The following is a 19865-nucleotide window of genomic DNA, read 5'->3' as shown; positions in this document are numbered from 1 at the left end:
TTGTTTGTTATTCCTCAAGCAAGAATTCTAGTCTCTTCCATTCTGATACTGATGGATAACATAATTCATTAGCCACGATTGCTCGATTTTATCACTACAGCAGAGCAGGGGAAATGGCTACAATAGGAAGCCAATACTGAAAGAGCAATTTTATTCAAAATTGCTGAGGAAGCTTCTGACACCTTTCACCAGCCAAACTCATAATCCTGGCAAAACTGTGAAGGTGGGATACAGGAGAGAACTAGAGCTTGAAGGTTTATTTGAACATTTGCAGATGGATTTTACACAGTTGCTTCATTCGAATGGACGTTCTTCGTTCAGTATGTTCTTACTACTGTCTGTTTTCTGAACGGCTAGATGCTTTTCTCTGTCAAAAGTCAACTGTCTTGTCTAGACTTTGTATTTCTCACATGGGGATTATTCTCCTGTTTGTATAGTGGCACATTCGACAGAGGAAGTAATGAGAGAGCTTTGAAAGACCCTGCCTGTCACCCGGGAGCTCCACTGCTCTCATCCTCGGTCGTCAGAGGAAATTGGATGAACAAATGGCATCACAAGTAAGCTGCAAAGCTGTCCTGAGACTTGCCGTACACTGTTTTCTGCAGGACACCCACGTGTATAACCAGCAGGTACAGGCAGCTTCTCCCGTAGATAAATGACAGGAACCTTTGCATGAGCTTCAGCTCCGAGACCTGGGAACACCACCAGTGCAGACTGCTCGTGAACTCATGGAAAGAGATCCGACCAGGTACTGTTCAAGGGGGAAACAAACCTGCAGAAAAACGCCAAGGAATCAGCCTTTGAGTTCCTATTTCTCAGTTAAAAAGACAGGACACGGCCATTTCCCGGACTCCATGCCTGTGGGGCATGTCAACTGTGGATCTCTTGGGGTTCTCCAGGAGCTTGTTTCAACAAGGAGAAAAACCTTTCCCAAGACTACCCCAGACTGTTAAATGGGAAAGTCTTCTGCTGAAATGAACCTGCTAGGTGGTGTTTCGGGGGCTCCGAGGAGCTCCGGTTCTTTATGTCTCAGCGCAGAAAGAATCCAATGAGAGGCGGTGATAGATAAGAAGTGATTTATTAGAATAGGATGCTTGTGAGGCTTACAAGGGGCAGGTGAGAAGGTGTCGTACCCCAAGAACTTAGCCGGCTACAGTTTCATAATCAAAGGAAAAGCAGGGAAGGGGTGAAGATGACTTTCTTCCTCATTCTTGAGTAGGCATCACGCTTCCATCACCAGCTCCTCCTTCAGGTTGGGTAGGGGAGTTTTCTTGTCCCTCCATGGTCAAGCCGGGAATGTCATGGCGCAATGGAAATGAGCAAAAAGGTGGTAACATATACTAAAAATGGTAAATCATCTCAGGTTCGGTATAATGTCACCCTTGCCTTATACTTTTGTTTGTAATGTGCCCAGAGGAGCATGTCCTGGGGTCACTAACTTACTGAGCTCGCTGGGCAGGGTGTGGGTCTCATGCCACAGTTGTTTTATCGTTTGGGGGCATGTTTCATGCTTCTGTTGCATGGTTTTGTTGCCAAGTCAGCCTGCTTGGTTTCGTGGTTAAGCAAACCTGCTTTCTTGAGTGATCAGTAACTTACAGGGGTCTCCCATGCATTTTTCTTGACTTACAATCCCCTAGTGGGATTAACTATTTAATCACCTCCTTTGTCCCTTTACTCTGTCCCTATCAAAAACACTTGGGTCAGGACCTGTGGGTACCAGGAGCCCGTGACTCCATGCCCTGCTTTTTCTCGCTCCCCTCCTTCTTTTCCCCCTCTGTCAGTTCAATATTCTAGATTGTTAATTATCAAGAGTGGAAACTCTAACATCCCTTCCTCTGATTCTAACGCTGTGGTCTCCAGGGCTAATCCCTGCTGTTCTAACAACACCTGACTGATGGGCAGGAAGTACGGAAGCTCGGAGACCCGGAAACTGAGCTGCTTTCTGGGCGGATCCAGAGCTCAGATGGAGGATGGGTTTGCTTTCCCAGTCGGGACTAGAGGAGACAGTTGAGGGTTAGGGGGAGTGTTCCATGGGGCCTGAATTCCATAATTTCTCAGCACCACAGTTATCACACACACTCCCATTCTTCTCCATTTTTACTGAGTCTGGAAAATTGAAAACCAAAACACTATATCAATTTCCTCTGAAAACATTTCCAGACTTCATTGAAATCAGACCTCTTCTCAGAAAAGACGATTTCTGCCTGGTGCTCAGGTTAATTTTGAAAAACAAAATCCAATAATCATCATCTGTTTGTGCTTCGATTGTGTGATCAACCTTCCAGCTGTTTACTCAGTGGAGCTTTTAGGAGATGTAAATTTTGTTGACTTCCAACTGTAAGCTTTTCTTCCCAATAAATGGGTTGCAAGAAAAGAGCTTTAAAGAGATAGAGAGAGAGGTCTCTGAAGCTCTGTGGTTTCTATAATAATAAACTTTATTTACTGAGCTCCCGTTATGTACCAAGCTCTATACTAAGGGCTATACGTTTATTACCTCATTGAATCCTCAAAACATTATTTGATGCAAGGTGAAGGAAATGGGGTTCAAAGGAGTCACATAATTTATCAAGGAATTAGTAGTGTGGACCTGTGAATGAGCTCTTACGTATGTAAGGACCTACGTATGAGGTTCTATGCATGAATAGGGTCTTTGCATGAGATATTAAATATCATTGTTGCTGAAAAACATACTTGAGATCTTTGTACTAAAACGATGCTCGTCTGCGATCCAGGCAGTATCTTGTCTATTACACTACTAGACTGTGAATACGGAAATGTTTTGCTGCAGCTCAGGAGACAATCAAAGCCTCAGCGGCAGGTGCAAACACACAGCTTTCGTGAAGTTTCCCACTTAATGCAAAACTGGGTAGACCACAGACCACGAGATATTGCTGTGGTCTGACAGGTACCCTAGCTGCTCTCCCTGAGCAGTCTTTGAGGGCCGCTGCTAATTATGCCTATTGGGGGAACAGTTACACTCCTGCTATGCTGTAGATGAATCTGCTTCCTTAAGGGAACATCCTCTGTGACCTCTCCCCTTCTCTCTAGCCTATGTGTCCCCTCTCAAGTTACGCTAGGGGCTGGCAAACGTTTAAAATAAAGGGCCCGACAGCAAATATCTGAGGCCTCGTGGGCGATGCGACCTCTCTTGCAGGTTCTCACTATTCCCATCTGCATATGAAAGCAGCTATAGATGGTACATAAATCAGTGAGCACGAGTGTTTGTGATAAAGCTGTGTTTACCAACACGGATAATCATCTGGATGTGGCTTGCAGGTTGTTAATTTGCCAACCTTAATTCTAATCATAATTAAAGGACCTTAAATGAATTAAAGCATATAAAACTCTTAGAACAAGGCCTGGCATACACTAAGTTCTATACGAATTAATAAAATAAAATCAAAACTTGAATATGTGCAATTTCCTAAATACGTCATGCCCTGCGTGCCCCATGCGTTTGCTCCTGCATCTTCTTCCTGAAACTTTCTGTCCCCTTCTGGAGCCGGATTCCCCTGTGACCTTCAGGACTCGATTCTCCACCTCCAGGACACTGTCTTTGCTTCCCATCCCCAGTAGGAATAGACGTGCCTGCCCGTTTACCTTGCGCCTCGCGCCTGCCCCAATCACGGCGACACACAGCAGCCCAGCCCGGCACCGAGCCCCCGCAGACTGCAAGCTCACCACACAAGGACCCTGTCCTCCACCTGAGCGCCTCAGTTTCGAACGGGGGAGGCTTGCAAAAGTTTTAATCACTGAACAATGAAAATCTTCAAACGAATAAGCTAAAAGTTGTCCATAGGGCCCCAGTAACCAAATTCACAATCTAAACAAATAATTATAAATCTCTTCTCCCAATTTTTTCCCATTCATCACAGACGTGAGGAAAAGAAGGAGGAGATGCGTCCGCTAGGGAAGGACTCTGCTCCGCCTTTAACCTCCAGTAAGCTCTACAGAAGGAAATGTTTTGAGAACAGACAGTAAAGTACCCAGGAACAACAAAGTATGAATATAATGAAGGTAAAGATTTTAAAAAGAAGAAGGAAATACCCTAGAAGGGAGTAATATGAATGTACATAAGGTGAGGAACTCAGTTAACACTTACTATGTACATTGTTTAAGACATTCTGTCTTTTAGTTTTTGTCTTAAAATAAGAAGTCTTATCTATGTATGTTTATATTTATTGAACAAATATAAGTGTGTGTGTGTATGTGTGTGTGTGTGTGTGTGTGTGTGTGTGTGAGATTTGTGGTGGGTGTGAAGAGGATCCAAACATTAATAAAATGCTGAAGGCAAGACTTCCCAATACATCTATAATAAGAGGTCAAAAGTAATCGAGTACAAAAGTGTAGTGACTATCTTCTGTTTTCTACAATCCAGCATTCCTTCCCCTTTATTTTGTTAACCAGACACCCTGTTTTCCTCATTCCCGTAGCTTTGGTGGGACTCCTAGTCATGCTGGGCCACCCACCACGAGACCTGCCCTTGACACCCAAGGTGAGGGGTTTGCTCTCAGCCAGTTCAATCACACACTCTCTCCAGAGGTTTTAAATTTTAATGAATGAACACAAGTTCAGAAAGCGATTGGCCTTGAGTATCTCCAAGGAGCACCCTGCAGATGCCCACATTTTATTCTTATTCCCTAGCTACCCAGTGCGACTCTTCCTTTCCATTGATTCTATGATCTACCTTAAATCTTTCTATTTTGACCTAAGTTAGAAGCAGAGTCTGTTGCCCATAACCAAAGCATCCTAACTGACACAATCAGAGAAGTGAGATAAAAAGTTTAAGAGATAAAATGATAAAATGTTTAAGAACATGGAAGAGAGTTATTTCTGGTTAAAAGGATTAGAAAAGATTCCATGGATAAGTTGGCATTTTAGTTAATCCCTGAAAAATAGCTAGGATTTGGATATAAGAAGAAAACAGAAGGAAGAGGGTGTCTAAGTCGGATAATTGTGTGGACAAAGATATACAGGCAGGAAATTTTAGAAGATTGCAAAAGATATTTCAAATAGTTTATAAGACAGAAACTATGAAAAGGATGAAATAAGACTGAAAGATGGAGTACCACAATTGGTTAAAAGTCAACTTCTGGGCCAAAAAGGGCCTCTATTTTACAATCGGGTAAGTGATACAAATGGACAATTAGTTGGTCAAGTGTGTCTTGTGACCAGTGCCCACCCTTATTCTAATCTTTTTACAGTAGATGCCTGGAAAGAGAACAGAGCCCTTTGTAGGGGCCACTGCATTATTCAAAATATTGTCCTTTTAAGACACCTTGGAAATGATATGGAGAAGACTTTGCAATCTTATTGAAGCATGGCTACTTTAGATTCAAATATTCCTGTTAAAAAGAAAGGTTTTTATATGTCAGCAATGCCGTAATACCAAATTAGAAGATAAAATAAAACTCTAGTCATAATAAGCAAAAATCAGAAAAACTGGGGAGAACCCTGCAAGAACCCACAAGAAGAAAGGTATTTTTTTTTTTTTTTTTTTTTTGGCGGTACGCGGGCCTCTCACTGTTGTGGCCCCACCCGTTGCGGAGCACAGGCTCCGGACGCGCAGGCTCAGCGGCCATGGCTCACGGGCCCAGCCGCTCCGCGGCATGTGGGATCTTCCCGGGCCGGGGCGGGGCGGGGCACGAACCCGTGTCCCCTGCATCGGCAGGCGGACTCTCAACCACTGCGCCACCAGGGAAGCCCAAGAAAGGTATTTTTAAAAAATGATAAAAAATTAGTGAAAAAGAGAGAATAGAAATTACAGATATTTCAATATTTCTCTAGTTAATTTGTTCAGCAAAACCTTACCCAAATCCACAATTTTTGTCTTAAGTTGATCTTTAATGTTTCAAGATTTATCTGAAAGAATAAGTAAAATAGTCAAGAAATTTTTTTTTTTTTTTTTTTGCGGTACGCGGGCCTCTCACTGCTGTGGCCTCTCCCACTGCGGAGCACAGGCTCCGGACGCGCAGGCTCAGCGGCCACGGCTCACGGGCCCAGCCGCTCTGCGGCACGTGGGATCCTCCCAGACCGGGGCACGAACCCGTGTCCCCTGCATCGGCAGGGGGACTCTCGACAACTGCACCACCAGGGAAGCCCTGAAATAATCCTTTGGGATGCTGGATGCTTTGCACGTATCTTCATCATTTTGTGGTCAGCCAATGCTGAGAATAACACTATATTACATTCCTACCACCCCTAAGATAGGGGTGCAGAGGAAAATAGAGTCTCTTTGATTTCAACTTCCAAATGGATAATTCACAAATTTAGTGTCCACACATTAAAATATTCTTCTCCTGCATTTCTGATATGAAACTCCCATTAGATAATAACTGAATAAATTATTAAGACAGTCATTTCCAAGATACTTACTTACTTGGGGACTGATGACTGGAAGTTATCTGTATCAGGAAAATGTATGTGACTAAAAACTTTCAAAGAAAAAGTGGCTTTATGACTCTACATCATCTAGAAATGCATCACATTTCTAAAACATTCCAATACATAAATTTAGATACCAAAGTCATGATACAATTAATGCTATAGCATTTTTTTAAGTGGTAAAAGCTAAACATTTATTTTAGAAATTCTATCATTCGCAATATTTCAACTATGGTGAAGACTTTTTTCATGGAGTGCCTATTTTTGTTGGTTAAGTTCATATTTTGTATTAGAATGAAATGAAATCAAGAATGCAGTTGATTCTGCAGTGTCTAAATTTGATGGAATATTTTTTTAAAGTATAGAGAATTATTTAAAAGTTTTATCTCATAAAGATAGTTTTATTGAATGGAAGGGGAAAAGTTAAATATCTAGGCTTGAAATATTTACAAATGTTAACATAAAAGAAAGCATTGAGAATATCCTTTTATTCAACAGAATTTTCTCTGTGCTTACTAGATCATTCAAACTGTAAAGAAGACATTTTCTCCATTAAAAATATTATGCTCTAAGGACTTCCCTGGTGGTGCAGTAGTTAAGAATCCGCCTGCCAATGCAGGGAACATGGGTTCGAGCCCTGGTCTGGGAAGATCCCACATGCCGCAGAGCATTTAAGCCCGTGCACCACAACTACCGAGCCTGAGTTCTAGAGCTCATGAGCCACAACTACTGAGCCCACGTGCCACAACTACTGAAGCCCACACACCTAGAACCCGTCCTCCGCAACAAAAGCCACCGCAATGAGAAGCCCATGCACCGCAACGAAGAGTAGCCCCTGCTCACCACAACTAGAGAAAGCCCGCGGGCAGCAACGAAGACCCAACGCAGCCAAAACTAAATAAATAAATAAATTTTAAAAATATATTATGTTCTATAGAGAAGAGTAAGTTGCAAATGTCAACATTTTCACAATTAGTGATCATAAAATTCAGTTTTGAAGAAGATTGTAGGCAATCTTTTTTTTATTTTAAAAATAATAAGACTATATAAAAATACATTCTTCAGATAAATACCAATGATTTGGTCTTAGAGACAGAGTTATGAAATTGGTTAAAGTATATGAATAAATAAGTATATGAGTAAATAATTATTCTGCTTATGTTTTTAATGCATCATTGAACATGGATATGATTTTATCTTTTATAATAAAACAAGTTTTACAGTCAATAAATATATACTATAAAATTACATAATTTTAATTACTTAAAATTTTCTATCTCACTTTCAATAGTGTCTGTTAATATTTTAAAATAATTTAATTTCCTAAAAATTAGTTTCAGGGATCAGAAATAAAAGCAAGATGAATCACTCCACTAGCTCAAAAAATTATTGCAATGAACAGATTTATTTTCCCTTTCTGATTTATTTTAGTTGCATATTCTAAATCTCAACACTCAAAAACAGACTTAAGAATTAACCTAGTTATAGATTCCCACTCTACATTTGAGGAAACTAACAGTTGGATGTATTTTCCAGGTTATCCCAGCAAGTTGATTACACAGTTCAGTGTAGCACACTTCCTTTTGACCTGTATTACTAATTTGGTGACTGTTTTGCTAATTGTCCTTAAAAATCAATCATAGAATTTTTCTTATCTGTTGATAAGAAACCAACATGGTCTAATACTTAGTGGATAGCAGTTGTTGGTAACCAAATTTAGGATAGCTCTATTAACAGCATTTTGTAATTTGCAAAAACAAAGAAAATGTCTCTTTTCTAAACAATATCCAGCACCTGAAAACATGTTGATAAAAACTTCAAGCCAGTGAATATAGTTTTTTGGTAAAAAGTAAAGATGAAGAGCTTGAATCTGGGTCTGTTACTGACAGTCTTCAATGTTGAACAAGTCTCTTCTGTAGACTCTGTTCTTATCAGTAGAAAAATGTTCCCAGCCATTGTCAGAGCACTTGTTGGGAAGATGGTGAGATGCTACTGACAAGTCTTTGTGGTTTCCTCAACTGCTTAATTTCAATGCCATCATGCCCCAGACGATTCTTATTCAACAAGCAAGAATATTTTATCACCTGTCATGTTAGCCTGGATCACAGTTAGTCCAGATAACACAAAGCAGTCATTAGAGGGACGATGTCAACCTCTGAAGGGGAGACTTGCCTTCATTTGGTGCCTTTCCAATAAAATGAAGACTCCTGCAAGTAGTAAAAAGGCAGGTCATTAAGGAAGATTTCAGTCGATGGCCTGCCAGGTTCTTTCTTCTAAAAAATGGTGAGCAAGTTTCAGAGCAAGGTCATAAATTGCACAGGAATCAAGTGAGAGATGGTAGGGAGAGGCTGTAATTTTCAGTTACTATGTTATGGTGTCTCAAAGGAAAAGATGGACAGAAGTCGATGGTTTCCCTTTTTGTTAGTATAAACCAATGTTTCCCAAAGAGTCCTTGGGGAATGCCAGTTTCTTAAAATGTTCTCAAAAAAAATTAAAACATAACATTACGGGTTTAGGAAATGCCTTCTCACCATTAGCATATCAAGGGCTCTTAGATATCCTTCCTTAAAGAAATCCCTTCAGACATCATTGGACAAGCAATTCCCAAACATACACGGCCACATATCAATTTGAGGAAAACTGGCATAAGCCTTCACTTCTCATTGTCAAATTTCAACCAATGGGCATCTACTGAACTCTATTTCTTTTTACTGTACTTATATTTATTATTATTATTACTAATTAAATATTGGTTTGTACGAGTCCTCCTCGATGTGACTACATTCTACCTCATATTGCTTTGGGAAGGTTAAAAGAATTCATGAATATAAAGCAACTGATACGTAGTAAGTTCTCTTCTTCTCATTCCTTTTCACCTTTTGTCCTAGGCCTGTAGGAGGAGGAGTGGTCAGACAGTTGAATACATGGGCTACTTCACATCGTTTGGGAATCAGGCCATCATCTCATCCAGTGGCAATGATTTCAAAATCATACACATGGATATTCAAGAAGATATTGAGCCTTAAATGGGTTTTGCAATGTTACTCAGGAAAGAAATTTATTAAGGAGTGTTGTCTTTGAGCATTGCTTAAGCAGGCAGCCTTTTCTATAATATTTTATTCAGGTGGTACTTTTAGCTTATTACCCAGACGTCTAATAATAACTTAATTAATGTTACTATGAAATGAAAATAATTTATAGATGAAACTGAGTATAAATGAGAATTACTTGCAAAGATCATTGGCTTGAAGAGTAGTACAAAGAAACCAATTCCCAGTGTGGTTAGAAGCAGTCTGGCCAAAAGATTTTGCACAGTAAATTAGAAAATCTTGACAAAATTTTTAATATTTCCAATTTCAGACATGAGAAACGATATTTCAGTGGTGTTATTTCAGGAATTATTAATGTGATCTGCATTCTAAAGAGGTAAGTGCTGTCGCTGGTAAAAAGCATTCAAATACGGAGCCCAGTTCCTTCCAGAGGCACAAAGGACATCAGATTAAATGTTTGCTTTTCTCCCATGATCCTAAATTATTACAACAGTTTTGCTTTAGTCATTTTTGAACAGGAATGGTTTTTTTGGTTTTATGTTTTTTATTTTTCATTGATGTATTATAGTTGATTTACAATGTTGTGTTAGTTTCAGGTGTACAGCACAGTGATTCATCTATACGTACATATACCTCTACTTTTTTTTCCAGATTCTTTTCCCGTACAGCTTATTACAAAATATCGAGTACAGTTCCCTGTGCTATACAGTAGGTCCCTGTTGGTTATCTATTTTATGTATAGCAGGTGTATGTGTTCATCGCAAACTCCTAATCACTAATGAACTTATATACAAAACAGAAATAGACCCACAGACATAGGAAACAAATTTAATGGTTACCAAAGGGGAAGGGGGAGGGATAAATTACAAACAGGAATAGTTTTAAGAGAAGAAAGGAAACAAGACTACAGCTGTGTTGTAGGGAGGGCAAATTTCTGATGGCTTCCCCGGGAATTTGTCGAACTTCCACCATCGTTACCTAGCGACCAGTCTCAGAACCAAGCTGTGGGATTTCTCTTGATCCCCACTGTGTTTCATCTTGAGCATCTCTAGCCTCACCTTCAACCCCCTCAACCTCAGTGTCGAGATGATCACGCTCTCGACAGAGCAGTCACTTAGGGCTTTAACTGTAAGAGCATCGGCTGAATCCACTGCCACTGAGTCTTACGAACTGATTTTTCTCCTGTGAGCTCTTCCAGGTGGAAGGATTAAGAAATAGAAACCCATCATTCTGTGAATCCCCAGGGTGTATAAGTGTTGAAAGTTAGTGATGGTAAAGCCTGCCTGGAATTATAGATGTTTACAGTTTTTTCACTTTCTTTCCCAAACAATATGATAAATCCGTTCATGGATTTGACTGATGGTCAAGTAATGACAGATGAATTGATCAATTTTTTCTCTGATGGAGTTTTTCCTTTTCTCTGGGTATTATCTTATAATTCTTGCCAGGAATTACTTTTTACTCAATAGAAATAATCTTAACCTCCTCAATAAATCAGTTATCGGGTTTTTTTTACATACACTATCAATAAGTTTTGGAAAATTTGTTTGCAGACTTAAATGAAGAGTACCTTTGAATAAGTGAGTTTAGATTTTGACCACCATCTAAAGATTAGTATATATTTGGACGAACAATTAATGACACGGGGAATTCAGCACTAGTTCAGGGGGTTACCATGCAACACACAACAAAAAGAGGTACCTTTTAAAGGATGAAAAATGAATGAGGAAACAATTATCAAGGATTTCCACTGTAGTTGCCTGAACCACGAACTCCTTTATAAAAATAGCACGTCTCATTCATTTCTGTGTCCTCAGGTCTTAATGGAGTGCGTGAGCTCTCATTAATTCAATGCCCACCGCACTGAATCTAGCTAATGAAACCCACAGCGCACATACATACCCAAGTGCATATTTATTCAAAATAATGTTCAGGTACAGTGGAGGTCACCACTGAAATGTGCAGATAGTACAATTAGTGAGAGGGAAAGAGCGAAACAATCGACCCTCTCTGTCTATCTTTTATTTTCCTACTTTTGGTAGATATTAATTCAATAAACAGTGCATTTTTCTCCAAACGCTCACTCTTACTCTAAAATGCAAAGTAAACATGTAGAATTAAAGTGACGCTTGCCCTCGGTCTCAGGAAAGCAAGAGCAGTCAGCGAGGCCCGGGGCTCCACCCTAAAAGGGAGCGGCGACCATTCGACCTGGCCCATCACGTCATTCCCTGGGGAAACCCACAAAGCCAGGCCAGCTTGTCAGCTCTCAGGAGAAATCCGAATTTGGGGGGAAATCTGGTTTTAAGGCGTTCAGATATGTCGGAATTCTGTGACTAAAACACAGCAGACCTGCAGGCTGAACTCGGCTCATGCAACATCTCCCTGCTCCTGGGAGAGCCAGACAGCTGAGTAAGTAGGAGCTGAAAGCTCAGTGAAAACGCGTCACCCATCCCAGTAACGATGGTAACAATAAACCGTTATCTCTCTACTAGTAATACAGGTTTAGGTGCACATGACTAGTATAAGTTATTGGGATGCAAAGAGAAAAAGATCCTATCCACCTGCCCAAGATTTTATTCCCCAGATATAATGACCTACTTTGGTGAGGTGGAGAAAAGAAAAGAACAGACAAATGGGTCGAAATTCAAGCTCTCACCTCCTTAGCCACAGCCCAACAGCATTCAGTAAGCAAAAGAATCAAGTTACTGAATTGTTTACTTTTTTAAATAAAATACTATCCTTTCTATAATAATGCCACATTTATTTTTATTTGAAATAAGTAGAAAAATTAAAAGAAGAGTGCAATTACAAGGATTAGGCCAAGGATTAGGAAAGCACGGTTAACAGGACTTTCTGCAGTCTATGTGCTATAGTACCTAAAAGAGTACGTAGGGAGCTCTGGGTCAGCAAGGAAAGAGAGAGATGAACAATAATACATCCCTTGCCTTGCTTACTCACAATACCAGCACAGCTTGAACCAGTGCTTATTCCGAGAGGATCACAAGTGCATAATTACATGTGTCTTTAAATAAAATTTGACTTTTATGACTCAACTTTCATGGCATGCAAAAAAAAAAGGATTAAAAAGCTATTATGGGGACTTCCCTGGTGGCGCAGTAGTTAGGACTCCACGCTCCCAATGCAGGGGGCCCATGTTCGATCCCTGGTCAAGGAACTAGATCCCACATGCATGCTGCAACTAAGAGTTCACAAGCCACAGCTAATGAGCCAGCGAGCCGCAACTAAGGTCCAGCACAACCAAATGAATAAATATTTTAAAAATATAAAAAAATAAAATATTATTTTAAAAAGTTACTCTTAAAAAAGTTATTATGCACATAAGCCTGGCACACAGTTGGTGATCAATATATATTTGTTGAAAGAATGGATTGTTTTCTTACCATGTTCAGCACAAGAGCATATATGGGTCTTAGACATTTATAACTAAAATTAACAGGAACATACCGCTGGGTCTGCTTATGTAACAATCTAAAAGCCATTAATTATAGACTTATTGCAGCTAATAAAATTCAGTTTGAATATAAACATAAAAATATATACAATAAAGAAATACATAGAAATTATAGGTTAAATTGCTTTACTATTATTTGGACCAAAGGTGAAATATTTGCATACAGAATAAAGCTTCTTTTAATAATCCAGGGTGTCTCTAAAATTATTTTACATTAAGAGTATAGGTAAAATGTTTATCCTTGGGCTTTCCTGGTGGCGCGGTGGTTGGGAGTCCGCCTGCCGATGCAGGGGACACGGGTTCGTGCCCCGGTCCGGGAAGATCCCACATGCCGCGGAGCGGCTGGGCCCATGAGCCATGGCCACTGAGCCTGTGCGTCCGGAGCCTGTGCTCCGCAACGGGAGAGGCCACAGCAGTGAGAGGCCCACGTACGGCAAAAGAAAGAAAAAAAAAAAAGTTTATCCTTAATAAAATTTGGAAATCTATTTATTTATTTTAAGGAGTTAATCGGTAATACAAATAATTACAGTGTTAATTTCTGTCCATTTTTACATCAAATATCTTCTGAACACCCACATCTATTAAGTTGTTGAATCATGGGTTGGATAGTGGTAAAGATAACGTTCATTTTTGTCTTCTTCCTTACTGAGCAGTAATGTCAGAAGCACTTACTTACAGAATGTGTTTACATTCAACAGGAACAGAGTAAACGATCAGAATAATCAGTTACAAAGTGCAGAACATGACACCCAATGCAGACGACTCTCACTGTGACTAAGGAAATATTAATGTCTCACTGCTATGAATCGGAGAAGATTCACCCAATGGCCCGTTACACTCACATTCACAGACTCACTGTAAAACTGTATTAAATGCTTACAGAGTTATTCATCTCTAAAATAGCAAGACAATTATTAGAAAAAAGCTAGCAAAGAGACCTAGCTTTAGTTTCTAGTTTTTATGATATTTATCCCCTAAAAATCTAGGATTCCACAGTTTTAAACATAATAGTCCCCAAAAGATAGCATATGTATCTTAGATGACATCAGGCCTGCTTGGTGATACTGGGAATAAAAGAAATTGTCTTATACAACACTATAAATCAACAGTATTTCAATTAAATTTTTTTAAAAAAAGAAACTGTCTTCCGTGGTGAAGGAGTAGGTCTTCATGTCTGCTGGATCAAATTTCTCCTAACAGGACAGCATGATTTCTCTCTGGCAACAAGAGTGATGGATGAAGAATTGACTTATCTATTTTCCTCTTCACTTCTAAGTAATACTAATAATACTAATAATATTAGTACTGATGCTAATAATAATTCATGTGAATAGCAGGTGGAAAACTAAAGTCCATTCCCAATTATTCATCTTAACTGGGTTTCAATTTCCTTAAATGCATAAAATATTTCTTGTGAGTACTTAGTACAGAATCCTTTATGTTAAGAAAGAAAAATATACAGCGTTCAAGTATCTCCTGGGCTAACACAAGTTTGTCATTAAAATATGGTGTTGAAATTCTGAAACCTCTATACACGTGTACTGGAAGTGAACAACTAAGCAAGTGATGGAAGACGGTGGAAATCAGGTAACTCACTGTTGGAGTTGGAGGCTGCAGAAAAGTGAGGGGAAGAGGCTCAAATGACCCCTCGGGAGCTGGACTAGATTGGGGGGCATCAGTATGAACTGGTGTTTCAAAACACATACAGATGGATGTACCGTTACAGACGGACCTATGTAGACTATTGATAGATATGTTCATAAACAGCAGTTAGTATTCATACATATTTCCAAACTCTTTTATCTGAAAGGAGCTAGAAGAAATGATATTCCAGAAACAATGAGCTCACCCACGACCATTGTCCATAAAACAAACTAGGGTTCTTTGGCAAAAGGGCTCATTCTACAGCAGGGGTGGGAGATATACAAAATGAGTTGGGAACATCTTGTAGTTGTAGAAGGTAAAGAAATGCTAACAGACACACACACACACACACACACACACAATAGGGGACATCAAAGGGGCACAGTAGACAACTGTAAAGTTCCTAATTCTAAAGCTGGAACAACTTAAGCAACAAAATAAATAATTCAGTTGAGATATACTAATATAAATATGGTAAAATAGACAAACCTTCCATGCAGAAGAATTCCAAGTAATGTATGTAGCTATTCCCCCCCAAAAGAGGTAGAGTATAACTCCTCACCCCTTAAACGTAGGTTCCTATAGCAATTTTTCCAAAGAATACAGTGTGGAAAGGGGGAGAGGAGGGGAGGGGAGAGAAACTTCTCAGTGGAGATAATGTGACAACACGACCTCAACCGAGTAATTAAGGTCCACACCAGCAGTGGGTTGACAGCATGCATTCTTGATACGATACGAGAAGAACGGTATTTTACCTCTGTGATCTTCCTCCCCCAAACCTGCAATCACAATCTGATCATGAGAAAAACATCAAACAAACGCAACTGAAGCACATTGTATAAGTTACCTGATCAGTGCCCTTTCAGATGGTTAAGGTCACCAAAAACAGGAAGAAGTCTGACACACTGTCACAGCCTAGAGGAATCTAAGGAAACATGGGGACTCGACGTCATACGGTCTCCTGGACAGAAGGGGTAGAGACTAAGGGTATCTGAATAAAGCATGGGTTTGAGTTAGCAAGAATGTATTTTAGTTCAGAGCGACAACCTTACCACACTAATGTAAAATATCAACAATAGGGGAAGCAATGTGGGATATGTGGGAACTCTTTTATCTATGCACAAGTTTCCTGTCATTTAAAAATATTCTAAAATAAAAATTCATCGAAAAAATATATGACGTTGATTTTTCCCGTATTGGAATGATGGTAACTGTAGATGTTTGGTTTGGTGTTCTCCTACATGAGAGCTCGCTTCCTCTCCGTGTTGTTGACATTTACAACCTCTTACTGACTGCAATGCGTAAAACTGGCCGTGCTGCCAGCCATTTCCGAAATTCTTACTGACGATACCTAGGATACGGACAGTGAATCTCTATTACGCTTTTAATTATATTTACAATAAGAAACGTGTTAGTTATCAACGTCAAAATCCAGTACCGGCACATCTCAGAGATACTGCAGGTTTGGGTCCAGACCACCTCAATAAAGCAAATATTGCAGTAAAGGCAGTCACACAATTTTTTGGGTTTCCCAGGGCATAAAAGTTATGCTCACTCCGTACTGTAATCTATTAGGTGTGCAAAAAACCAACTAAGCATCTAAAAAACAATATAGACACCTTATTAAAAATACTTTATTGCTCGGGGCTTCCCTGGTGGCGCAGTGGTTGATAGTCTGCCTGCCGATACAGGGGACACGGGTTCGTGCCCCGGTCCGGGAGGATCCCACATGCCGCGGAGCGGCTGGGCCCGTGAGCCATGGCCGCTGAGCCTGCGCATCCAGAGCCTGTGCTCCGCAACGGGAGAGGCCACAACAGTGAGAGGCCCGCGTACCGCAAAAAAAAAAAAAAGAAAAGGTGATGCTGGTGACATTGCTTTGAGGACCACGCTTTGAGTAGCAAGGCCACAGCCTGTAAGCCCGCTGAGGACAGGGCTCTTTTCCTTCAAGTCACTTGACTATATAGCTACCACCGAGCAGAATTCCTGGTGCATGGTGGGTGCTCACCGTGTGTTTGTGGAATGAATGCTGCCCTCCTCCAGGGAGAACACCCTGTTCTGTTTAAGGCCTTTTGTTTGTGTTTTCCCTGAAATCCGTGTGTATAGATGATACATCTTTCCCAGTGTTTATAAGAAAATACTGGAGGACAGCTTTTGCTTGTTTCCTTCTTTCCTTTCACTAATGATAAATTGCATAAGAGCAGAGGCTATATAACAGTCTGCATGTTTCTCTGTACTCAGGACAGTGCTTGGAACATAAAAGACACTTAGGAAATGTCTATTAAGCAAATGAAGGATTTGGAAAGGCAATCCCTGCTTTCCTACCCACCAAAGCTGCAACTGATCTTCCACTGACACGAATTTCTCTAACTGCATGCGTGATCACGTATTCTCTGGAGCTTGGACAGAGAGATGATGCATATTGAAGACAAAAGAGGAATGGGTGTCAGGGAGAGCACGTCCTGGAGCAGAAATCCACAAGCAGCGTCATCCTGAGGTCGGGTGGAGGAGCTCAAAGGACGCGGCAAATGAGCAAACGTCTCCCCAGAAGTAGACTCAGTACAGTACGTCAGCTGCTGTTCTTTTCAGCTGGTGTTCTTTGTCATAAAGGACAGCTCCTCTGGCCAGGTCAGAATTGTCTGGCCACCTTCAAGGCCACTGTACCTCCCAGATCTGGCACTGAATCTGGACTCCGGCAAGTCCAACTCCTTAAAGTGGATTAGGTGGGCCCCACGGAGAGCCCACATCCTGGCTGCATCCCGACGCTTATGCCTTAAAGCCCTGGTGATATTTCTCTGAGGACAGCCTCCTATTTCGTCCCTCCCTGGATCTGAGTCTACCTCCTGACCTTAGCAGTGGACACTACTTCCCACACTGCCATTGCCCATGCCGGGCCTGCTATGGTCACACGCTTCCTGCCATCATCACCTGAAGTATATTCTGGTAGGAAAGATGGAAATTAACCTGTGGCCAATGTCCAGAAGCAGAAACTGAGTTCTAACTGTCAAAAACAAAACGAATGAATGAGTGAATCTCTGCGAAAAGCACTTGAGTAATTATATGAAATTCCATCTGTCTTCCCTCAATCCGTTTCTCAAAATTGCTTAAATTAATGTAAATGTAAAACTGTAAAAATGGAGTTATACTGACAGGCTATGCAACTGTTTTCCAGAAAAGCCGTGAGCTAATCATACAAACCAGACCAGGTAACCACACACAGGCCCTTCTCCTCTGTCTGAGCTGTTTGACCTCCGTAGGCTTTATCCCAGCCAAGGTGGTTGGATGCTGTCATTGTATATACAGAGAACAAAGAAGACGAGATAAGTGTGAAAACGGGGGATGATCTGAAATCTTGCGCAAAGAGAGGGGGACAGTAGTTAAGGAACACTCTTATTAATTCGATCTTTTACTAGATTTTCATATATCACTGTTTAATTCACTGACACAGCTGGTGGAATGTGGGACCGAGTGAGAGAGCGGCCAGAGGGGCTGTAGCTCTATGGCACGCTCATGCTCTCTCTCTCTCTCTCTCTCCATCCCCTACACTCACACACTTACAGAAATACACACAGATATCTGTATCTATCTATATAGATACATAGCTAGATGTAAATATAGCTACAGATAAGCAACTATACCTGTGGATACATAAGGTAGGTGTTAGAGACAGGTGTCTAGGTGTAGATAGATATTTAAAACGTATACAGCAAAATTTCCCAGCTCTGGAACAGCGTACTTCGGTGGGCAAGCAATGCCGGCTCAACCCTGGCTGGCTTACCTGCTACCTCCATTGCTGTTTTGGACGACTCCTACAGTCTTTCATTTTGATCCCATTTTTAAGAGGAAAGGGTATGAATTTAAAAATGACTCTCGAAACCTTCCCAAAATATCTCCTTCAGAGAACATGTTGCAGGGAAGCCAGAATCAGCCTCCAGCAGAGGCCCGGGAGGGAGGCAGCCCCTGAGCACCAGTGAGAGGCCCCTCAAGAAACCGTTCCCGCAGGTCTGGGCAAACAAAACCCCTCGACCCCTCCTCTCTGCTGCACCTCCAGCGGCTGCACCTGAAAACAACTTCCTGAGACCCTCCCCGTCTCCCCATTCCCTGCTTCCAACCAGAGTCGTGGGAAGTAGGCATTGGACATGACCCTGGGGAATCACGCCCTGCTTCCAGGAGGAGGGGGGCGGGAGTGGCAGCGCCGCGCCCGTGTCGTCAGGCCGGGACCCCGCCGGGCCGCTGGCCGGGAGCCCAGAGCCCAGCCCGGCCTGGTGGCTCCGGCGCGTCCCCTGCGCCCTGCGCCCCACGCCCGCCGGCTCGCTGGGCACTTTCCTCTGACGTCCGCCTCCCCGGCTCTGACGATCGCCCGCCTGCCGCCCTTATAAAGGGGTCTGTGGCCAATACCGGATCGATCGCCACTTCGCCGCGCCCACACCTGTCAGCTCCGCGCGCGCCGCGTTCCGGGAGACCCGGGGTGCGGAGTCTCCGGCGCCTGACCCTCCTGGCCCTGCCGCCCTGCGCCCCTGACCACCCCTCCCGTGTCCCGCGCAGCCTCGGCCTCCACGGTTCCCGAGAGGAGCCCGGACCCGCGGAGCGCTTCCCTGCGCGGCGAGCTCTCCAGGTAGGAGCGCGTCGGGGCCAGCCCTCCGACGCGGCTCTGGGCCTCCCGCGGGCACGCCCGGCGGGGCGGGTCCCGCAGTCCGGGTCCTCTGGTGCGGGTGCGAGCGCGAGCGGCTGTGAAGTCGGGGCGTAGCAGGGGCGCCGGAGACGCGGGGACACCGGGGGCGCAGGAGGGACACTGGGGCGCGGGAGAGACACCAGGGGCGCGGGAGGGGCAGCGGGGCGCAGGAGGGACACCGAGGGCGCGGGAGGGGCAGCGGGGACGCGGGAGGGGCAGCCGTCCCTCCCGGCTCTGGCTGCAAAGGCAAAACCCACTCCACCTCCCCACCCGCCGCCGGGGCTCCCTTCGCCTCCCCAGAACCCCAGGGGGGCTGGTTCTTTCGCCCTAGGTCTGTCACTCACTTTCGTGCGCAGATATCTGAGTTTTCCCCCAGAAACTTGTTTGTGTAAATTGGGGAGCATGAACAGACGCGGTCACGCGGGGAAGATAAGAGAGAACAAGAGAATTCCAGAAAGTAAAGGCGTTAGAACTTGGCATGTCTCTTCCAAGCGTCTTGTTTTTAGTGCCTCTGGCGCTCCATTATGTTTTAGGCATTTCTGTATTTTAAATCGTTTTCTTGTATGTGCCATTAAGGGGGTGGAGGACGGATCGGAGGAACGGAGGACAGTGGGTGGGGACAGTTGACCGGGAGGGAGACCCTTTA

The 19865-nt window shown here is 42.5% G+C and overlaps 1 long non-coding RNA gene across 1 annotated transcript in view; it reads right to left on the bottom strand.

Moving 5' to 3' along the window:
* LOC132531064 (uncharacterized) overlaps nucleotides 1-19865 on the bottom strand; it is a 371620-nt gene that overhangs the window by 203516 nt on the left and 148239 nt on the right. The gene's annotated exons all lie outside the window — the stretch shown is intronic.

Source organism: Lagenorhynchus albirostris, chromosome 13 (genome assembly GCF_949774975.1).
Source record: "Lagenorhynchus albirostris chromosome 13, mLagAlb1.1, whole genome shotgun sequence".
In the NCBI taxonomy this organism is placed as follows: domain Eukaryota; kingdom Metazoa; phylum Chordata; class Mammalia; order Artiodactyla; family Delphinidae; genus Lagenorhynchus; species Lagenorhynchus albirostris.
This window is presented reverse-complemented; position numbering and strand designations above follow the sequence as displayed.